We start from the raw sequence: 21,903 nt of genomic DNA on the forward strand, positions 1-21,903 counted from the left end.
TTAGGAATACTGCTACTGAGTACTGATTGGTCAGTATCACTGTTACTGAGTACTGATTGGTTAGTAATACTGCTACTGAGTACTGATTGGTTTGTAATACTGCTACTGAGTACTGATTGGTTTGTAATACTGCTACTGAGTACTGATTGGTTAGTAATACTGCTACTTAGTACTGATTGGTTTGTAATACTGCTAGTGAGTACTGATTGGTTAGTATTACTGCTACTGAGTACTGGTTGGTTAGTAATACTGCTACTGAGTACTGATTGGTTAGTAATACTGCTACTGAGTACTGATTGGTTTGTTACACTGCTACTGAGTACTGATTGGTTAGGAATGCTGCTACTGAGTACTGATTGGTTTGTTACACTGCTACTGAGTACTGATTGGTTTGTAACGCTGCTACTGAGTACTGATTGGTTTGTAACACTGCTACTGAGAACTGATTGGTTTGCAACACTGCTACTGAGAACTGATTGGTTTGCAACACTGCTACTGAGAACTGATTGGTTTGTAACACTGCTACTGAGTACTGATTGGTTGACATTTCCGTTACTAAGAGATAAATAAACATAAATCACTGTAATACAGTCCCAGAGTTGAACATTACTCAGAAATCTGACAGCAGTGATGAAATACTGTGTCACAAAAACTCCATGGTAACCCATTCATTTGTCCAAACAATGTGCATATTCAACCAGAAAAATGGTTATTTACCAGCCATTTTAAAACATTGAGTGGATGGCTGAGACGGTCTCCTCCGAGCTCATCAGTGTATATGAAAGAGCTCTCCCCTGCACTGAATTTGACCGAATGGCACTTTTTATTGAGTCTGAAGGTTTCGGTCTGAGACCCATCTCAGAGTCTCCTACCTTGACCTTGAAACTCAAAATATAAAAAAATAAAAAGTGCAGAGGTTGAGTTTTTTTTCTTACCTAGGCAGAACCCTCTTTCTTATTCTTCACTGGGTTTCAGCGCTCTGCGAAATTGGTCAATTTCTGATGAGCAGCATGAAAATGTGACACGTCTGTGGCCACCTAATGAACCTGCAAGGTTCCACCCTGAAAACATAGCGCTTTAAGCTCCTCAAAGCCCTGAGCCATACATAAAAGACTTCTTGATGGATTTGGAACTTCTTACATGAATGACTTCATTCCGTACTCTCAGTAAGACTCTCACGTCTTCATACAGTGGATCACTATATTAAAGCAATAGAACCTGAGAGTGTTATTGCTGCAGTATACCATATAATATAAAGTGTAATTTACTGTAGAATATAAGATATCATTTAGTGTATTATATTAGGTGTAATATAGGTTATATTGTAGGTATAGGTATATAATCTATGGTAAAATATATCATATAATTTACAGCTTAATATATGGTATATGTAGGGTATGCTTTATAATAGAATATAGGGTCTAACCTACTGTATAATATAAGGTATAATGTAGTGTATAGCAGTGTGTAGTACAGGCAATTATGTATGGAATGAGATATAATAAAGTGTGTAATTTAGTATATTATATATTGTATTATATACGGTATAAATTGATATATAATGATTTAATTTAAGTATAGATTATATTACCACATTATATTGGGTATAAAAAAGGGTATAAAATCATGTGTAAGGGCATAAGGGCATAATTTATTGTATAGTATATTATATATTATATAATTTAATATATTATAAATTGTATATAATAGGATATAAGTTTGTTTATAAGATATATTGTAGTATATACGATAACCACATTATAATGGGTATAATAAAGGGTACAGAATCAGGCACAATATAAGCTATCATGTAGTGTGTAATATAGGGCATAATTAGAGGTATGTGGTAAAATATAAGGTAAAATGTAGTTTATACTATAAGATATTATATTGGGTATAATAAAGGGTATAAAATTGTGTATAATTTCAGTCATAATTTATGGTATAGTATAGAGAACCATATCATGATGGGTTTAATATAGGGTATAATTTAAGCTATACTTTAGTGTATGAATTAGTATATTAAATATTGTGTAATATAGGGTATCATTTTATTTATAAGGAATAACTTAGTATATACTATAAGATATTATATTGGATATAATAAAGGGTGTAAAATCTTGTAAAATATAGGGTATAATTTTATTTATACGGTATAACATAGTATATACTATAAGATATTATATTGGTATAATAAAGGGTGTAAAATCGTGTAGAATTTAGAGCATAATTTATGGTATAGTATAGAGAACACTATCCTGAAGGGTTTAATATAGGGTATCATTTAGGCTATACTTTATAATTATATAAAGTATAATTTAGTATTTTACATATTTTGTATAAATTGAGTAAAATGTAGTATATACTATAAAATATTATATTGGGTATAATAAAGGGTGTAATATTGTGTAGAATATATAGGGTATCATTTTATTTATAAGGAATAACAGTATATAGTATAAGATATTATATAGGGTATAATTTTATTTATACGGTATAACATAGTATATACTATAAGGTATTACATTGGATACAATAAAGGGTGTAATATTGTGTAGAATATATAGGGTATAATTTTATTTATACAGTATATCATAGTACATACTTTAGGATATTATATTGGGTTTAATAAAGGGTGTAAAACCATGTATAATTTAGGGCATAATTTATGGTTTAGTATAGAGGTATAATTCAGGGTATACTTTAGGGTATCCTTTAGTATTTTACATATTGTGTATAAATAGGGTATAATGTAGTATATACTATAAGGTATTATTATGGGTATAATAAATATTAGGTTGGGTTATAGTATGTTTATATGATTATAGTATGGTATAGGTTACAATATAGGGTATCATCAAGGGTAAAATATAGGGTGTAATGTTATATATGATGATATAAGGTGTAATGTAGTATATACTATAAGGTGTTGGGTATGATAAAGGGTGTAATTCAGGATGTTGTGATTTTCATCACCTTCCTAACTTACTAAAACCAAGTCCAGCTCTTTTGCCTGCATATCAGATTTGTGTACTCAACCACGAAATGAATGAAAGCACACTATTGCCTTTATATTATATTGTCACTTTTAGGGTCAATATATTAGGCATACCTTCACTTACTCACTGTTCAGTCTCTTCAGACTTTACAGCTCCACTACCATCACAACCATCACAACACATCCAACAAAAAAGGCAGCAGGAGCTCCATTTATACAGTTATAGAGGTCCATTTCTACGTACTACATGCTCACACACTGCTCTGGGGGTCTAATCGGTTAAATGGGGACAAACACACACCCTGACTGGACCACAGAAGAGATGTTCGGTAAGATACGGTTCAGATAACTTCGGTAGTCTTTCAGGCAGGAACGCTGAAGCACCCCAACTTTTAATATGACCGTAGATCTTCTGCATCTCTTACTGAACTTTGAAAACCTCTCTTACTTCTCGCTTTTATGACTGGAATAATAAACTTCCGGCCTTATTCCAGCTCCACTCTCGGAGTTGTAGAGCAGATGATTTGCCTGTTGCACTGCTTTGTTAATATTTTAGGCAGCAGCAGCAGCATCAGCAGCAGCATCAGCAGCAGGCTGTGGGAGCTCCTCACTGCCAGCCTTTATTTTCTTTTACGCAGCCGTACTAAACCAACAGCCGCTCCGAATGGAAATGTGTTTTTGCACCCATTAATGCACCATGGTTCACTTTTAATTGCTACGCATATATTTTGGAGGGCTCCACACCTCACCCACCCCCTTCAGGGCCACTTAGAACCTAAATATTTGATGTATTGTGATAATGAACAATAATCCAGGAGTGGAAGCGAAGAGACACAGACTTGCTTTTAAAGTAACGTATCGCAATGAAAAATTCAAGCACTTACGCATTAAAGAAACGTCTGCCTGAACGTTTTAGGGCCTGGCTCTCGTTCACCGCTGTCCCAGTCTTCAGCGCTGGGAACACGCTGCAGAAAATGCAGCACAGTAAAAGTTCATCAGTGTATTTGCAATACGCAGATCAGCCATAACATTAAAACCACTTGTCTTATATTGTATAGGTCCTCCTTGTGCCAGCAAAACAGCTTTGGACCATACAGGCATGGACTTCAGAAGATCTCGGAAGGTGTCCCGGTGTACCCGGTAAGCAAGACGTTAGCAGCAGATCTGGGAAGTTGAAAGGGTGGGACCTCCATGAGCGTCAATGACCCCGTCAACGGTCGTCCTGACTTGGAGCACTTTTGGTAGGTACTGACCACTACATACAGGGAACCTGTATGGTGTTTTGGAGGTGGTATATGTGGACTACATGGACAAAAGTATTGGGACACCGGCTCATTCATTACTTCTTCTCAAATTAAGGACATTAAACAGACTTTCCAATGAAGAAGGCTTGGTGTGAGGATTTGATTGCATTCAGCAACAAGATTGTCAGTGAGGTCAGGATGTTTGGTGATGATCACCACCCCACCTCATCATCTCCAACTCCCCAACTCATCCCATCCATAAGTACTTGATGGAGCTCCACCACCATCATTATTCCAGAGAGCACAGTTCTTCTACTGCTCCACAGCTCCTCATTGCTGGGGGGCTTTATAATACCCCTCTACCCCCCACGCCTGGCACTACCTAAACTAACTGAATGCAGTCATCAGAAGGGGTGTCCACAAACATTTGGACATGCAGTGTATGTGTATATTGTGCGTGTGTTCCGCTCTGCAGCCACGAGCCCCGCTGACACATGCAGGCAGCGTGTTTGATAGCAGTGGTTTCTGGCCTTGTTTTAGCCGTGATGCATGTTGAGCTTTGACTCTGGGTAATGACACATTGCTGCGGACCCCCCCACTATAATTTCACCTGATGGAGGGTAATGGTGCTGAGAGGCTCCATCAGCAGTGCGTCTGGGTTATCTGTATGGATCCCGTCTGCCTGCCCGCCTTGCCTGCGCCATTACCGGCCCGCCTGTCATTATTAACGCCACCATGGAAACGGGGGGCGGCTGGGTCCAGGCCGAACGCATCCGCCACGCTGAATTATGCAGCCGGCGCTGGCTGAGCTCAGCTCGCTCCCAGCATTCCCACTGCCGAGTTCATCGCAGGCTGCAGGCTGTGTGTGAGTACGGCTGGGCGGTGGAGGGCTGGATTGGAGATGGGGTCGAGGGGGGTGACGGCTGGTTCTGCATGCACAGAGAAATCGGCGTGTTCTCTGGGGATGTACTGTAGATGAAACAATCTCTTGTGTGGTGTTGTTTTAAACAGCATGTTGCTACACCAGTACACGATAAAACAGCTTCTGTTTCTAATCATTTATATTTTGAAGCGTTAAACTTTAACACATTCATTTACATATTACATTTTTCTGCCCCATTCATCAGTATCTTCCCAAGAGTTTTCTGAAAGTCATTCTTGAGAAACAGAAGTGTCAGATTTATGATGTTTTTTGTTTTTTTTTTACAATTGTTTACAGATCTGCTCTTATAATGACGGATCCCATTGTCCTCATTTTCAGAAGCACCTCAGTACTCAACCATTACAGTGGCAATATGACCACAAAGGGTATGTATATATATATATATATATATATATATATATATATATATATATATATATATATATATATATATATATATATATATATAGAGAGAGAGAGAGAGAGAGAGAGAGAGAGAGAGAGAGAGCAGTTGTCATTTCTGCAAATAAATGCTGTAAATAGCAGTAAAAATATTTATATAAATAATTGTTTTACTGCTATTTACAGCATTTATTTGCAGAAATGTCAACTGCTCAAATAATGCAAAGAAATGATTCTAATAATTATAATGTTATTATTGAAATTTAAACAACGCAGTGCTAATCTGAACTCTGAGTGTTCTACTAGGTACTGAAGACGCTTGTCATGAAGGGGTTGAGTAATTCTGAGACTGTAGTCGTCGTTAAAAGTTGCTGAATGTGGAGTAACTACTTGTTATTTACTTAGGTTGAGATATTTAAATTGGTCTTTTTTTATTGGTTCATTGCAAACAGCTGAACGTTTTTGCTGGCAAACCTAATTTGCAGTTGCCGTTAAATAATTTGCAACTACCTGGGATAGCACCTCAGCATCCATCTAGCAACAGCATAGCAACCACATATAAACACTGTAGTAACCACCTAGTTACAACAAAGCAGCCATATTTCAACCACCTGGGAAAACACCCCAACATCCATCAAGCAACAAAATAGCAACCACATATAAACACTATAGTAACCACCTAGTTACAAAAAAGCAGCCCCATTTCAACCACCTGGGATAACACCTCAGCATCCATCTAGCAACAACATAGCAACGACATATAAACACTGTAGTAACCACCTAGTTACAACAAAGCAGCCCCATTTTAACCACCTGGGATAACATACCATAGCAAGCAGCTAGTTTCACCCTAGTGACCACATAGCAACAGCCAAGCAACTGCTTGGAAGTAGGAACCATTTAAGCTGCTCAGCCGTTCTGTTTCCTCTTCAGCATTCCTAGTTTTACAGGGTGGTCTCAGAGGGTCTGGCCACCCAGTGAAGCCAATATACTAGTCTGGCCCCAGTATGTGTATTTAGGACTGGGTTTATGAATAAAAGATGATTTGATGGTTGGTGAAGGTTGTAGAGACTTGGGCCCTCATCTAAAAGTGTGTGTATTAGTGTGTGTGTGTGTGTGTGTGTGTGTGTGTGTGTGTGTGTGTGTGTGTGCGCGGTGGCATGGTGCGATTAGCTCTGCTGAGGGTGGCTGCCACATCAGGCCTCATGCTCCAGTGGGCAGATCCCTGCGGAGCTTTAGTCCCGCTGCTGCTCAGCACCTGCTCCACCCTGTTTAGGACACGGACAGCAGTGCACTCTGGGAAAATCACACCTGCTCTTCCTCCGGGTCAGCGCTGTGGCACGGTTGCGTACCCGTCGACTTCTGTTAGCGGTGTGTGGTGTTGTAGAAGTGAGACCACTGAACGACCTTGTGTGTGTGAGTGGTTAATGCTTCTATCAGGTTGTTAGTCGGCTTAGCTGAAGGGGAGATATTCAGTGAACATGGATATGCTGTACGAGTGCTTGTGGACGACCTGTCCTGCATATTTTGGTGTTTTTCTGCTCTAACACACACACACACACACACACACACACATACACTCAGACACATTGAAGCCCAGGAATGGCTTGAGTTGACAGGTGTTGGGAAGCTTTTGCACACTGATCATAGACATGAAGGTTATGATAATATTGGGCTTTTAGTTGAATTTAAATGTAAATATATTTATAAAGCACTTTTCACAACAAATGTTGTCACAAAGCAGATTTATATAGACCCGGGTACAAGCCACTTTTGAGCAAACCAAAGGTGACAGTGGAAGGAAAAACTGAGAGGAAAAAACCTTGAGAGGAGCCAAGACTCAAAAGGGGAACCCATCCTTCTAAATAGCACAACAGAGCAACAAGAATAAGATATGAATATCTGTGGCTAATGTGAGAGCAGGAGTTATGAGAATGTGAGTAAGTGAGTATGGGCCACATTCTCAGTGTTATTGCGAAAGTCTATGCTGGTGAAACAGTCACATTCACAGCTATGCAGTATCTTGTGTGGTCTGAATGAATAAATGCAAGTATCCAGAGCAGAACAGCATCACAGCAGGCAGAAGGGTGGTGAAGATCTGGGTCGGGCAGCATCGGGACAGAACAGTAGGACCGGGGCATCTCAATACATGGGAAAGAGAGAGAGAGAGAGACAACAGAAAGAAAGCAAAAATCAAGGGGTTAGCAGGATTGTGGCAAATGTTTGTGAGTTAACACAGTGGGAGAGCCTGAAGCAGAGGGTAGGCAGGCAGCAGCACCCAACCACGAACAAATTCACACCAGCATCAAGCAGACAGCAGGTGGCAGCTCTGGACATCAGGGAGATAGAAGAAAGGAGACAAGGAAAAAAGGGTTTAGGGATGTAAAGGAAATATTGATGATCAAAAACCTGTAATCAGAGAAGTACAGAACGGCGGGAATGGTGAGAAAACAGTGACCTGTAATAGAGGGTTGACCGAAAACTTGTAGATTTGAAGACTGAGAGTCCCGAACAGTCACAGAAAGTTTATTTCCAGAGTTGGGGGGCTTTTATAAGAAAGCCCTTAACCCTTATTTATTGTGTTTTCTTTGAACACTTTTTTTTTGTGGGGGGGTGGGGGTGTGGCAGAATGAGTGACATCCTACATCGAGTAAAAATCAAGCATTTGGTCACAATTATTCATTTTTGGGGGTTGTGAAATCAATAAAATTTTTTGCCATTCATTATTATTATTATTATTATTATTATTATTATTATCAAAATATTATTTAAGATGTTACCTCATTTTCTACCCAGTTTGGAAGCCCAATTACCCAATCTCCATCCATGTGAACTCCCCCTATGACTAGCAATGCCCCCAACACTAGGAGGGTTAAGACGCAGCATTGCTAAGTAGCCAGCTATCAGACGCCTGTTCTGACCAACATAACACTAGAACTTATGCGGGGAGGAAGTGGCATTAACCACCCCTGAGAAAGCAAGGCCAGTTGTGCTCCTTCTGACTCTGGCTGCTGATTGCAAGCAGCATGACCCGGGATTCAAATCAGTGATCTTCGGATCCTAGTGACAGCGCCTTAGTCAAGACACATATTTTGACCCATGATTTTAGCAGCTACCAAACCATGTAGAAGCTCCAGATCTCATCAGAACAGATAAAGCAGCTGAACATAAATCCAGTAAAAAGGAGAAACAAGAGCTTCTCCTTCTGAAGAAAGTAGTGAGATCTTGTCTGTGAGCTAGTCTGAAGAACATAGCTAGGTTTCTCCTGGACGCCCCCCAGTCCAGCCAGCACAGCGTGGAGGATGTGTTCAACTCCATCATCATCAGCAGCAGCAGCAGCAGCTCACCTGATTTACCATCATTAAGCCCTGATTTACCACCAAACCAGGTGTTGATCTGAGGAGAACTCAAAATAATACTGGACTCCATGAGGAGAACTTTGGAGATGTTCTAATGATGAACACAGTGATGGAGAACCACCACCACCACTTTCTGTAGGAATGTTACTATTAGTGTTTATTCTAATATCAGTGAATTACTGGTTTATTTACTGCCTAGATAAGCAGCTCTCCAAATTCCACTCTCTCACAGTGTCTAAAAGTTCTGTAGAGTACTGTACCTTGGCTGCTTTGCTGCAGTCAGAGTAAGTATGGGTTATTCTGAGGTTTTGCTGATCTACTCCTTTACCTTTCTATTGTCTGGCTGTGTTTTCTAAACCCTGCTGTCCTTTGGCCTGCTATGTGCTTCAGGTTCTTTAGGCCGATAAGTTAAACACATTTAAACATCAACACAATTGAATTGCGGAGATAAACCCATTAAAGTGAATCTGAGAGCACACCAGCATCACAGTAACGATTTCTCCCAGTGCCTCAGAGACATACGTAATCCAATCTCTTCCAGAATAGGTTTATTTGCCTGGTTTGTGTCAGGCCTCTTCTAAGTGAAGGATCAGGCTTTATGGTGTTTGTGGTGTAGATGTGGGGATTTTGTAAAGCAAGGCCATCTGAGCCTCCTACTCAGGCTAAATGTGTGTGTGTGGAGGACAAGAAGGACGCTTCACAGCCTGTTTATTTTTTTTTGTTGCCTTTGTAGCCCGGAGCTGTGTGTGACTCCCACTGAAACTGCAGGGGGTCTGCCGCCAGACAGATGGACCGCCAAAAGTTTCCTCCGTCATCTCCGCTCTGGCTAAGCGATCTGCACCAGGCGTGCTTCTGCATTACCGCTCATTAGCTCTTATTGGAAAGGCCTGATCAGGCGAGGGACTGTGAGCTGCAGTTGGTAAATCTGTTTAGCTGCTCAAGCTTCACGATGTCTGAGGGAATCAGGTTGGATGTAAACTAAGCTTCTACAATATTGAAGCTCTGACCATTTGAACAATTTCTGATCTTCTCTGTAAAGCAGAGCTGACAAAGATGGTGGCCCAAGACGATGTATGAGATTAGGCCAAGTCTTGCCAGATCCCCCTCGCACCACCAAAACAGCTCTGTCCCGGCGAGGCATGGACTCCTCAAGACCATGAAGGTGATACCTTAGGAATTCTTAAAGTGTCCTGGGGTGACTTTCACCTTGTCACCGGTTCACCGGTTGTTGTTCCTTGGAGCAGTTTTGGTAGGGACCACACAGGACCATGCAAGATTTTTTTTTGGAGATGTTCTGACCCGGTCGTCTAGCCGTCACAGTTTGTTTTTTGTCAAAGAGTCTCGGATTCGCATGCTTGCATCAAATATAAATTAAAATAAAATACACTAAATTGACAAAACTATTGGGACACCTGCTTATACACTGTTTCTAATGAAAACAAGGGTATTAAAAAGAGCTGATCCTGCTTTTGTTGGAGTAACTGTCTCCACTGTCCAGAGAAGAATACTTTCTACTAGATTTTGGAGGAGGAGCATTGCAGTGAGAAATTAATTGCATTCAGCGACAACAGCGTTAGTGAGGTCAGAATGTTGGATGATGATCACCATCCCACCTCATCATCCCGAACTCCCTAACTCCCCCTCCCATCAATCCCCTTTTGAGCAAGAAAATAAGATGCATACACTATTTGGACAAAAGTATTGGGACACCTGCTCATTCACTATTTCTCAAGTCAAGGGTATTAAAAGAGTGGATCCTGCTTTTGTTGGAGGAACTGTCTCTACTGTTCAGGGAAGAAGACTTTCTACTAGATTTTGGAAAAGCATTGCGGTAAGGATTTGATTGATTTGATTGCTGCTCCAGAGAGTCCTATTATATTGGCAGTACTTCTCTACAGGGACTAGACAAGCTGTGTGTGTGCAGTTGCACATCTGTGTCAGTAATAGGTGCAACCTAAAGTGCATTCATTAGAAGGGGTGTCCACAAACATTTGGGCATGTGGTGTAGGCTGAATGTTTACAGTCGACACTTGCCCAGAGTGCTGCCAACAAGATCCTCACTGCTACTCCCAAGTACGTTGACGACTTCTCCCAAGTAAGACTGGATGTTTTTCTGCTGTTGATGATTTGATCTGTCTGATCTGGGATTAGATTTTCAGACTTTGATATATTTGCTTTCCATTTTGCTGCTCTCAGCAATGACTGTTATTTTCCCCATTTTCTTCAGCCTTCGCCGCTCGCCAGCCAATATACGCACTCAACGGACACAGGAAGCATGATCATCACCATTTCCCAAACACTGCGGAGAGCCTGCAGTCCACTGTCTATTTTCAGCAGAACTGCCTCTGGGTTTATTTTTTTTTTTGATGAACCGTGGACATTGTTGGACTTTACTTGTTTCATTAGCCGCTCCAGATTTTACTTCAGACCTTATTCCCTTCTGTTTGTATTTTCACACAGTGGGAGAATAATGAGGGCTTAATGAACAGCACTGTGCTGTAAAGCAGGAGGAGAAAAAGAGGCCGGCTTCATACCTTATCTTAAATATGTTTAAATGCACAATTCTAATGGAATTATTTTGCAATTATCCTAATGTACAATATGAAAGGAGTAATTTCGTGAGTAATTTGCATTAGAAATGTCTGGTCTGCTGTATGTGTGTGTGAGTGTGTGTTCGGCTCTCAGCCCTGGGGCTTCTGAGGGAACTTTGTTTGGGTGCACAGCATTACTTTGTTGGGCCACAGGAACGGGCTCAGGGTATACCAAAGCATTTAGTTTTCAGCATCTTATGAGGAAACTATGAAGCTGAACAGTGGACCTACTGTACACACCAATAAATTGGTTATATCTACACTGCACACACTCATAAACCACTGTTTATAAAATAATCCGATTTAGATGTAGGTAAAAGTTTGAAATTATTCCAATCTAACCAACTTCTAATCTTTAAACCAGGAAGAAACTGAGAATCAGATAAAGAAGGACCAAAGATGAACAGAGCTGCAGATGATGGATGAGAAGTTGCAATACATCATAATAAATGATAATAATAATGTCAATATCCAGTATGAGGCTCTAATAACATTAATATCCAGTATGAAGCTCTAATAACATTAATATCCAGTATGAAGTTCTAATAACATTAATATCCAGTATGAAGTTCTAATAACATTAATATCCAGTATGAAGCTCTAATAGCATTAATATCCAGTATGAAGCACAAATAACATTAATATCCAGTATAAAGCTCTAACATTAATATCCAGAATAAAGCTCTAATAACATTAATATCCAGTATGAAGCTCTAATAGCATTAATATCCAGTATGAAGCTCTAATAGCATTAATATCCAGTATGAAGTTCTAATAGCATTAATATCCAGTATGAAGCTCTAATAACATTAATATCCAGTATAAAGCTCTAATAACATTAATATCCAGTATGAAGCTCTAATAACATTAATATGCAGTATGAAGTTCTAATAGCATTAATATCCAGTATGAAGCTCTAATAACATTAATATCCAGTATGAAGCTCTAATAACATTAATATCCAGTATAAAGCTCTAATAACATTAATATCCAGTATGAAGCTCTAATAACATTAATATGCAGTATGAAGTTCTAATAGCATTAATATCCAGTATGAAGCTCTAATAACATTAATATCCAGTATAAAGCTCTAATAACATTAATGTCCAGTATAAAGCTCTAATAACATTAATATGCAGTATGAAGTTCTAATAGCATTAATATCCAGTATGAAGCTCTAATAACATTAATATCCAGTATGAAGCTCTAATAACATTAATATCCAGTATGAAGCTCTAATAACATTAATATGCAGTATGAAGTTCTAATAACATTAATATCCAGTATGAAGCTCTAATAACATTAATATCCAGACTGAAGCTCTAATAACATTAATATCCAGTATGAAGCTCTAACTGTTTGGGACAAGACAGATCACTGTTGATCTTTTTATTTGTGTTAGAACTGATTACTGGCAATTTTAGGTGTTTACGACCTTCCGAAAAGCCTTCATAAAGGCAGAGCTCCTGATTATTACTTTACCTTTCGGGGTTCAAGCCTCTGAATCACTTCGGCCGTTATGGAGAGTGAGAGAGACGGTTATTTTTACGCTTGGAGATTACCGAAGGTCATAACTCCTGAGAAATCTTCAAAGAGTTATTCTACTAAATAAATCCTTAATGAATATCATCAGTGAACGTCTCAAACAGCATCGCCGGTGTTCAGGCCTGCTCCAATGACAATTACTGCAACGGGCAGACCATATTTCTCTCTGCTGGAGAGAGAGAGAGGACCGCTCCCTCACTTTGCCGTCTCACATGTTGACTGGATTTCTCTGGCTTACCTGTGCTCAATAAGATTAAGTGCTATCTCATCATCTGTATGATTGCACTGAAATGTCAAACTCCTTTAAATCCACATTAGAGAAGCAGTGCTGTGACACAGTGGCGTCTGTTTAGTACTCCGGGCATGAGCGCTGAGACCTTTTAGATTTCAGATAGGGGCAATTTGCTGCAAATGCAATATTTTAGCTTTCTCCTCCTCCTCCTCCTCCTCCTCTTCTTCATCCTTGGTGGTAGAAAAAAAAAAAGGCTTGCGTGTCTGACCGTGAGTAGCATAGCCCCAGTTCTGATGTGCAGCGTCTTGCTGTTCGTGTCGGATTCCCAATAAAAGGCCAAGCACCGTCCTGACCCTGCTGTCTCCTTGACGCATGTTTACAGAAGTGGACCGGAGAGCGGGACCTGTCACCCCCTCTCTGTAATCACTAGTGTATTTACAGCCTGTTGGGATTGATGACCAGTTTCTCATTAACGCTACAGAGGCAGCACAAGGTTCCCCCAGCTCAGGACAGCAGGACCTGCTTTGCTTTCCCCCAGGTGGGCTAGAGTTAACCCTTTAAAACCTAGCGAGGCCTCTGCAACATCAGCATGATAATTAAATAATGAATTATCTAAAATAATCATTGAATAATATCTAAGTCATAACAATAATGATCTACTGCCTGGTGGAGTATCAGTGCGCTCCATGCTCCAGAAAAAAACAAACAAAAAACTTTTATTTTTTTATTTTTTTAATAAATACATTTCTGATGTATTAAATACAAAATAAAAGTCCTATATATAAACTGCTGTTTACGTTTATTATTGTTATTACTGCTGTTTATTATTAAGTTATAAGGTCAGATGACTCCCCCAGTTTTTGTATTTTCACAATAGAGAATTGTAAATTGTTGCCCAGAGGAGGCAGTTTCACTTACTGACTGACTAACTGGCTAATGGACTTAATTAGTTAATTATATACTTGTATATGTATTACATAGTTAATTATTTAACAACTTAATAGTCTAGTTTGTTAAGTACGTAACTAAGTACTATTAATGAAGTACTTAGTTAAATACTTAACAAACTAGACTATTAAGTTATTAAAAAATTAACTATGTAATACATTAAGTATATAATTAATAAACAAACTCATGGCCAGTCAGTCAGTCAGTCAGTAATTACTTATTTAGTTACTTCTAGTTCATTTTGTACTTCATTCTTCGTTATTTTTTCATTTCTCAGCTCCTTGTTACCTTTACTCATTCATTTCCTACCTTCCTTACTTTGTTAGTTCCTTGGATACTTAATTTAAAAATAGTATGCAAGCACATTTATTAATTTCTCCATCATTTAATTAGTTAATAAATTATGTAGTTCTGTAGTTTATATGGTATTTTGGTAATCACTTAGTTTGTTTGTTACTTAGCTTAGATTAATTTGTAGTTAGTTACACAATTTTATTATTTTCATTGTTAATAACATAGTAAACATTGGTATGTTTTTTACTTTAGTAATACATTAAATAGTAATTTAGTCAGTAAGGTATAGTATAACTTAATCAGTCAGTCTGATAGTTACTTGATTTTCTGAATTCAGTTTGTTATTTACTAAGTTACTCATTATTTTTTTCTTTGTTTAATTTATTCTGTTTCATTTATTTAAGTACTCAAGTAAAAATGAAAAAAAAAAAACAGGTTAATTGGTTACTTAATTTAATGGTTAGTTAATTAGTAAGTAACTTTCATCAGTTTGTTCATTATGAACTGGTTTACTTTTAGTTAGTTAGTAAGATATTTACATACTCATTTATGTTTTTAGTTACTTAGCTTGTTAATTTTGTAATTATTTACTCTGTTTATTTTCTTTGTTACTTAGGTACTTTATTTCCTTGTTGTTTTTTATAGTTAGTTACTTAGTAATTGGTTCTTCAATTTACTTCAGTTAATAAATTAAGTAGTTGTGAATTAGTAAGATATTTACTTAGTCATTAGTTAGTTATATGGTTTGTTAATTTCAGCTAGCTGCTTAATTTGTCTGTTACCGTTAATTTCATGTTTAATTCATTTCTTTGTTAGTTATTTAGTTAAGTACTTTGTTAGTTTTGGGCCTTTTTATTAGATAGCTAGTGCGTGAAGAACCTGATCACATCTAACAACAACAGAGCATATAATGGAAACACTGGCATTTGGACCAACACATCTGAGCTGGTACTATTTCTGAAAGAACAAAAAAAAGAGGGAAAGGAAAAAAAATGGAGACGGCAAAGAGGGAAAATGGCCAATGTGGATGATTTATTAGAAGCGCCGGACACTTAATAATTACTTAACACACACACACACATAGATCACCTTTACAGTATTTCTGTCAGGTGGAGCCGGTGGAATGGAAGTGACGGGTGATTGATGGCAGGAAACTCCACGTTGGGCCCTGGAGGGGAAATGGCACAAGGTCTTACTTATAAAAGCATCAATCAGTCCCTGCATGACCCCGTCCAAACACTGAGAGGAAATGCACTCTACACTCTATACACACTCTCACACACTCACACACACACAGCCCAGACCCCGGTGTAAGGTGTAACCCAGCCTGGCTGAGTTGGTTAATGAAGACATTAGGCCGAGGCTGGGCTGCCGTGTCCACGCAATGCCAAAAGTCACGACTGTGATTCTGTTACTCCTTCACCGTGACCCAGACGCTTCCAGCAGCTGATTAGCTTCTCTATCAGCTCGGCTTTATGGACCGGCTCCACCGAACAGCCTCCTACAAGTGCACTGAGACTCCGGTGCGGCCCACTTTGAAAGCAGCTGCTTAGTTAGTCACGGCCTTCAAAGACACCCCACTCGTCAAGACATCAGGCGCTTACTTACAATAAAAGGACAAAAGTATTGGGACACCTGCTCCTTCATTGTTTCTTCTGAAATCAAGGCTATTAAAAATAAGTTATTCTGCTTTTGTTGGAGTGACTGACTCTACTGTCCAGAGAAGACGACTTTCTACTAGATTTTGAAGGAGCATTGCTGTGAGGATTTGATTGCGTTCATTGACAAGAGCGTCAGTGAGGTCAGGATGTTGGATGATGATGATTACCACCTCATCTTCAACTTCCCAAATCATCAGATTCATATTTATCTGCTCCAGAGAGTCCTATTCTATTGGCAGTACTTTACAGGGCTTAGCTGTATGTTTGCATTTGCAAATCTGTGTCAGCAATGGGTGCAACTTAAAGTAGCTGAATGTTTTCAATAGAAGGGGTGTCTGCAAACATTTGGACACACATTCTGAACTCATAATGCAGTGTGAAGAATTGGCTAGGACTTACTCTATAGCATGTCTGCGTTAACGTTAGCCTCCTCCTCTCGGTTCTGAGTGTGCTGTTTAGTGCTGATTCTGAACCAATGAAAGGAGTGCGGTTCTCCTGCTGGTAGAACAGAGCATCTCCACCATGGTTCAGTTTCTAACCAGCTGTAATTAAAGGATGAGGTGTGGTAGGAGTGTGTTTCCACATATGGTTTTGGTGCAGTGGGTAAAAACTGTAGAAAACGGACAAACATCTGGAGGGACGTAAAAGCTAGAGAAGTTAAAGCTCTCGAACTGAAGATATTACCTTCAGAGAACGTTCTTTAATACTGCTTCCTGAGAAAAATGTCCGCTGACGGCACCTAGGAGACACCAGAGGGCGCTCTGCAGGAACACATTGGGAAGAAAACAAAGCTTTTAAGCATGAACATCAGCGTGAACATCTCCGTGCACCGTATTTCTTCAGGTAATGGACGGATTTCTCTGGATCTTCTCTGACGTAGTCATAATAAGGTAGCTTTAGGAGACAGCTTATTTAAACATTGGGTGAACGTTTTATGATGAAGGACCAAAAGAAACAGTCCAGAAGTTGAATTACATTAAAGTTCGGAATGTGTTTGTTTTGTTTTTTTTGTTTGTTTTTTTTTCCTTCTCCAGTAAAGTTACTATTTTGGAGATATGAGGTTTTCTGACGACAGTGACAAAATGCTGGCTTTGATAATGGCTGCAGATATTTTTGTGTTTGGGTTATGCAGCATTATCTCAAATGGCCACACTGCCTAAATTACTACTCTCTCTCTCTCTCGTTTGCTCGCTCACTCTCTCTCTCTCGCTGGACGTGAATCACAAGAAGCAGTGGAAGGATCACAGGAATACGCAGCATTTGTGAAATGTATTTTCCATCACAGAGGTTTTTATGTCTGTTGTGCCTCTCACTTGAAAAGTATCTGGGGGCCGTTCCTGAATAGTTTTTATTTATTTGTTTTGTTTCCTTATTTATTTATTTTTTTCGCCCCAACTCCAGCGAGACTCGCGGGCGCTGCATAAAGAGGCCAGGGAGATTTAGTGCCGGTGTTTGTACGTACGCCTGTTGTGATTCATTAAGGAAAAAGCATGCAGTCGGCAATTCATTTGAGAAATGGCCACCTAAACTGTGATATTTCTCAAATTAATTGGGTTACCTGCAGATAATGCAGAAGTTCTGCCTTTTCACTTTGACTTTTTGAACATGATTGATGCCTTATGAATACATTTTTGCACTAGATACTATTTCCTGTTGTTTCGGTCTGGTCTAGACTGGACCGCCGGATGCAGCGGTTGGCAACCAGACCAGATGTTTTCACAAAGAGCAGTCCAGGCGTACAGGGTGAGAAACCGGCGTAACCAACGTAAGCTCAGAAGAAGGGCACGTTAACGTCCCATATGTGCCTCTAATGATGTCATGATGTTGTTACTCACAATACGGACAGGGAAGCTGGTTAGAGCCAGAATTTCATTCTTAAGTACCAAGTACAAATGCTGCGATGTTCTAGATGTTCTATCCAAGCTGTGATGTTCTAGACAATGACTGGGTCAGAACATCTCCAAAACATCAGGCAGGTCTTGTGGAGTGTTCCCGGTATGCAGTGGTCAGTTAAAGCTCTAGAACTGAAGATATTGCGTCAGGTTCTCATGTTCTACTGTAAAACAGTTCTACCATGCTTCCGAACTCTTCTGATACCTTCAGAGAATGTTTTTTAATGCTGCTTCCTGGGAATAACGTCCGCTAACGGCACCTAGAAGACACAAGAGGGCGCTCTGCGGGAACACATTGAAAAAAAAACAAAGCTTTCGAGTGTGAACATCAGCGTGAACATCTCCATCCACTGTGTTTCTTCAAGTAACGTGACGGAGTTCTCGGGATCACCTTCCGACGTAGTCATAATAAGGTACCTTTAGGAGACAGCTTATTTAAAAGAGCAGATCTGAACATTGAGTGAACGTTTTATGACATAGGACCAAAAGAAACAGTCCAGAAGTTGAATTACATTACAGTTTGAACCTGCTAAAGGTTGGTTCAAGAGGTGCCCAAGGTCCATTGATGTACATGGAGGTCCCACCTATGCTAACTGCTGCTAACTGATATCTGTGGTTGCTATTTGGTTTTCTACATTGTATGTACATTAGCATTAGCCTCCTCCTCTCTTAGTTGAGAATGCTCCATTCAGTGCTGATTTAGAGCCAAAGAAAGGAGTGAGGTTCTCCCACTGGCTAAACGGAAGGTTTCCATCATAGTTTCATTTCTAACTAAGAGTAATTCAAGACAAAAGAGATGGCCAGAGTGTGTTTATACACTTGGTTTTGTGTATTTTGAAGTCGAAGCTCTAGAACCGCAGGTTTTACGGTACGTTTTCAAGTTCCACTGTAAAACAGTTCCACATGACTCCTAACTCTTATGTTGACTTCTGAGAATGCTCCTCACAGCTGTGGGCTGGAAATAATGTCTGTTAATGCTGCCTAGACAGCACCAGAGGGCGCTCTGCTAGAACACAGTGGTAAAAACAAAGGATCGGATCCCCATCTACTGGATTGTATTGTGACATCTTAATACTGTGTGTTATTGATTACCCAGTGTTTGTGTGTTAGTTAATTGGTTGTTAAATGTATTTTTTACTGTTTCATTGTTTGTGTTTTGGTTTTCACTTAGTTCTGATATCAAGGTCAAAATATGGTATTATAAAAGTACTGCGTTACACACCCCAGTGTTCTTTAAACATATGTGAAGAACCTTTCAAAGCTTTTAAAAATCAGTGTAAAGTGCTCTTCATACTTACAGTTCCTTTACAGAACCAACCGTGGTTCTTCTATGGCTTCCCTCCAAGAACCCATTGTAGAACCTCTATTGTTCAAAGTAGAGCCAACCTGTTTGATTTCTGGGAGCATTTCCTCACCGATGTGTGATGTATTATTGGGTCATCACGGCTGTGAACTGGAGTTTGGCCTCTGGAAGGTAAAAGCAGGTCGTCTTGCTCTATAAATGCTGACTTTCGCAGTCCGCTTGGGTGCAGGTGAGGGAGGGGAGGGAGGGGAGGGAGGGGAGGGAGGGATGGAGGGGAGGGGGTGTGAGGGATTTGAAAATGTGCAAATGAACGTTCATGTTTTAATTAACTCCGAGTTAAAATGGCGTGAAATTGAATGTGATTATCGCCAAAGTAAATATGCCTAATTAGGATATAAGGCCCAGCAGTTAAATATTTGATAATCATTGTTTATTTGCGAGCAAGCGAGCGAGCGTTCATCTGCGCTGAATATGAATCGAGGCAGTATTCAGAGATCTTCTGCAGAAGTTCTATAGGATCTGAGCGCTGATGTGGTTCACTATAAGGGAGCCGACTCTGTTGTGATGTAAGCAGGGTTACAAATCCGTTTGCTGTATTCGGTCACAGATTACGGATTTCCTGTTTGAAAATTGAACTGTAACCTAATCCTGAGGATTGCTATGATAAATTAGTGTAATCTGATTGTTTGTTTGTGTGATTTTATGTCATGGCATTTTCCCACCTTCACTTTTCAGTCTGGTTAAATCGGACTCTGGTTCATTTTCACTCTTGGTGTGATTCGTTTGAGTAGGTGTGATCACAGCAATCGCACTCAGATATGAACCAAACAACCTCACTGGGCCCCTTCGAGAGTAGGTGGTCTCGGCCCAGTCCCAAACGAACTCTGGAATGGTCTGTTTGTGGTAAGAACATGATCTCTGACCTTAATCCGACCCAACAATCATGTGTATTCTACTAGTCTGAGCTAAACGGCTCCTGTAGCCAGGTGTTAACCTGCTATACTGCCCTGATAATTAACGGTAATACAGCTGTGAGCTCTACGTTAAACTGCACAGTAATCTGCACTAGTCCTGAACACAGGACCTTCTTTCTGTATTTACTTTCTAGCTCCACTCCAGATAGGTCTGTCTGACCAATCAGCAGAGAGAATGTTCTGACATGGTTTGTTGTGATGAATTTCGGTGCATATAAATATGTAATAACTACAATAATTGAAGACTGGATACTGATTAAGTTTATTAATTACACTTGAATCAACATAAAGGTCATTATAGTGAGGAGTAATTAATGAAGAACTTTGATGGCAGTACTTCATTGCTTAGTGCTTAATTAAGAAGCACTTACTGCATTAATTAAGGAACCGTATTGTGAAGAAAAACTCGAAGGGTAGACTTGAAGGGTGGTCCAATTACTGGGACCAGTTTAATTGTTGTCTGGTTGTTGGAAATACAGGCTTTTGACCTGTGATGTTGACACTCCCCTGTAGGCCTTCTCAGTGACTTTATGATGACCTCACATGAAACCCAGCTGTATGTTTACTCCCAGTGCCGTGTGCAGGTATTATAATGGGATTTCCATAAACGCAGGCTGCTCTCTGAAACTCCTCTGGAGATGCGTCTGGAGCGCTGTTCCACTTTTTAATGCTTTAAAAGCAGCGCAGCAGAACAAATGGAGGAGAGGCATAGAGGAGAAAACAGCTCCGCCATGGCATGATGAATGTGCCTGTCAGATAAAGGACGGTTTGATCATGTTCATTGGCTTTAGTTTTAATCTCGCTGATTGCATCACCGGATGGGGCTTGGGTTTGGGCATCTGTTTTTGGAATAGTCGAGATTCTACTGAGCACGTCTGCTCTGGATACAGCCTTGACTGTTTTTAGCATCCTCATTTCAACATGACAGATATACCAATTATACAGTCTTAAACAGGGTTCTTCAGGGGTTCTTTAGAACAGGCAGTGCTTCTATATGGAACCAGGGCTAGACACTAAACTGTTTGGATGTATAAATGGTTCTAAAGCTGGTTTGCACTGGTTGAGCATCATTTGTAGATGGTTCTATTTAGCACCAAATATGCATAAAGAACCTCTTTTTAATAAAATATATGTATAGTCTTATTGTGACATCCAGTACTTACTTACTCTAAGTGGACAAAGGTAATGGGACACCTGCTCATTGTTTCTCCAGAAATCAAGGGTACTAAACTGCTTTTGTTGGAGTTATATTATAAAGGTGCACATATTTGTCACTGTACAGCAAAATGTGTCCTCCGCATTTAACCCATCTGGTAGTGAACACACACACACACACGCGTGTTAGGGGCAGTGAGTACACACACATCCAGAGCGGTGGGCAGCCAACTCCAGCACCCGGGGAGCAGAGAGGGTAAAGGGCCTTGCTCAAGCCCGGGAATCAAACCCACAACCCTGTTATCGATAGCCCGGCGCTCTAACTGCTGAGCCACCACTGCCCCACTAGACAGACAGATAAAAAGATAGACAGGCAGACATAC

General features: G+C 39.8%; 1 long non-coding RNA gene across 1 annotated transcript in view; it reads left to right on the forward strand.

The window, feature by feature from the left end:
* Positions 1-21,903, forward strand: part of LOC140560504 (uncharacterized) — a 203,617-nt gene that overhangs the window by 62,908 nt on the left and 118,806 nt on the right. Inside the window, exon 3 of the long non-coding RNA XR_011979973.1 lies at positions 4,057-4,138. This is a non-coding gene — a long non-coding RNA (uncharacterized lncRNA). The remainder of the gene's footprint in view (positions 1-4,056; positions 4,139-21,903) is intronic.

Source organism: Salminus brasiliensis, chromosome 8 (assembly GCF_030463535.1).
Source record: "Salminus brasiliensis chromosome 8, fSalBra1.hap2, whole genome shotgun sequence".
NCBI classification, from domain to species: Eukaryota; Metazoa; Chordata; class Actinopteri; order Characiformes; family Bryconidae; genus Salminus; species Salminus brasiliensis.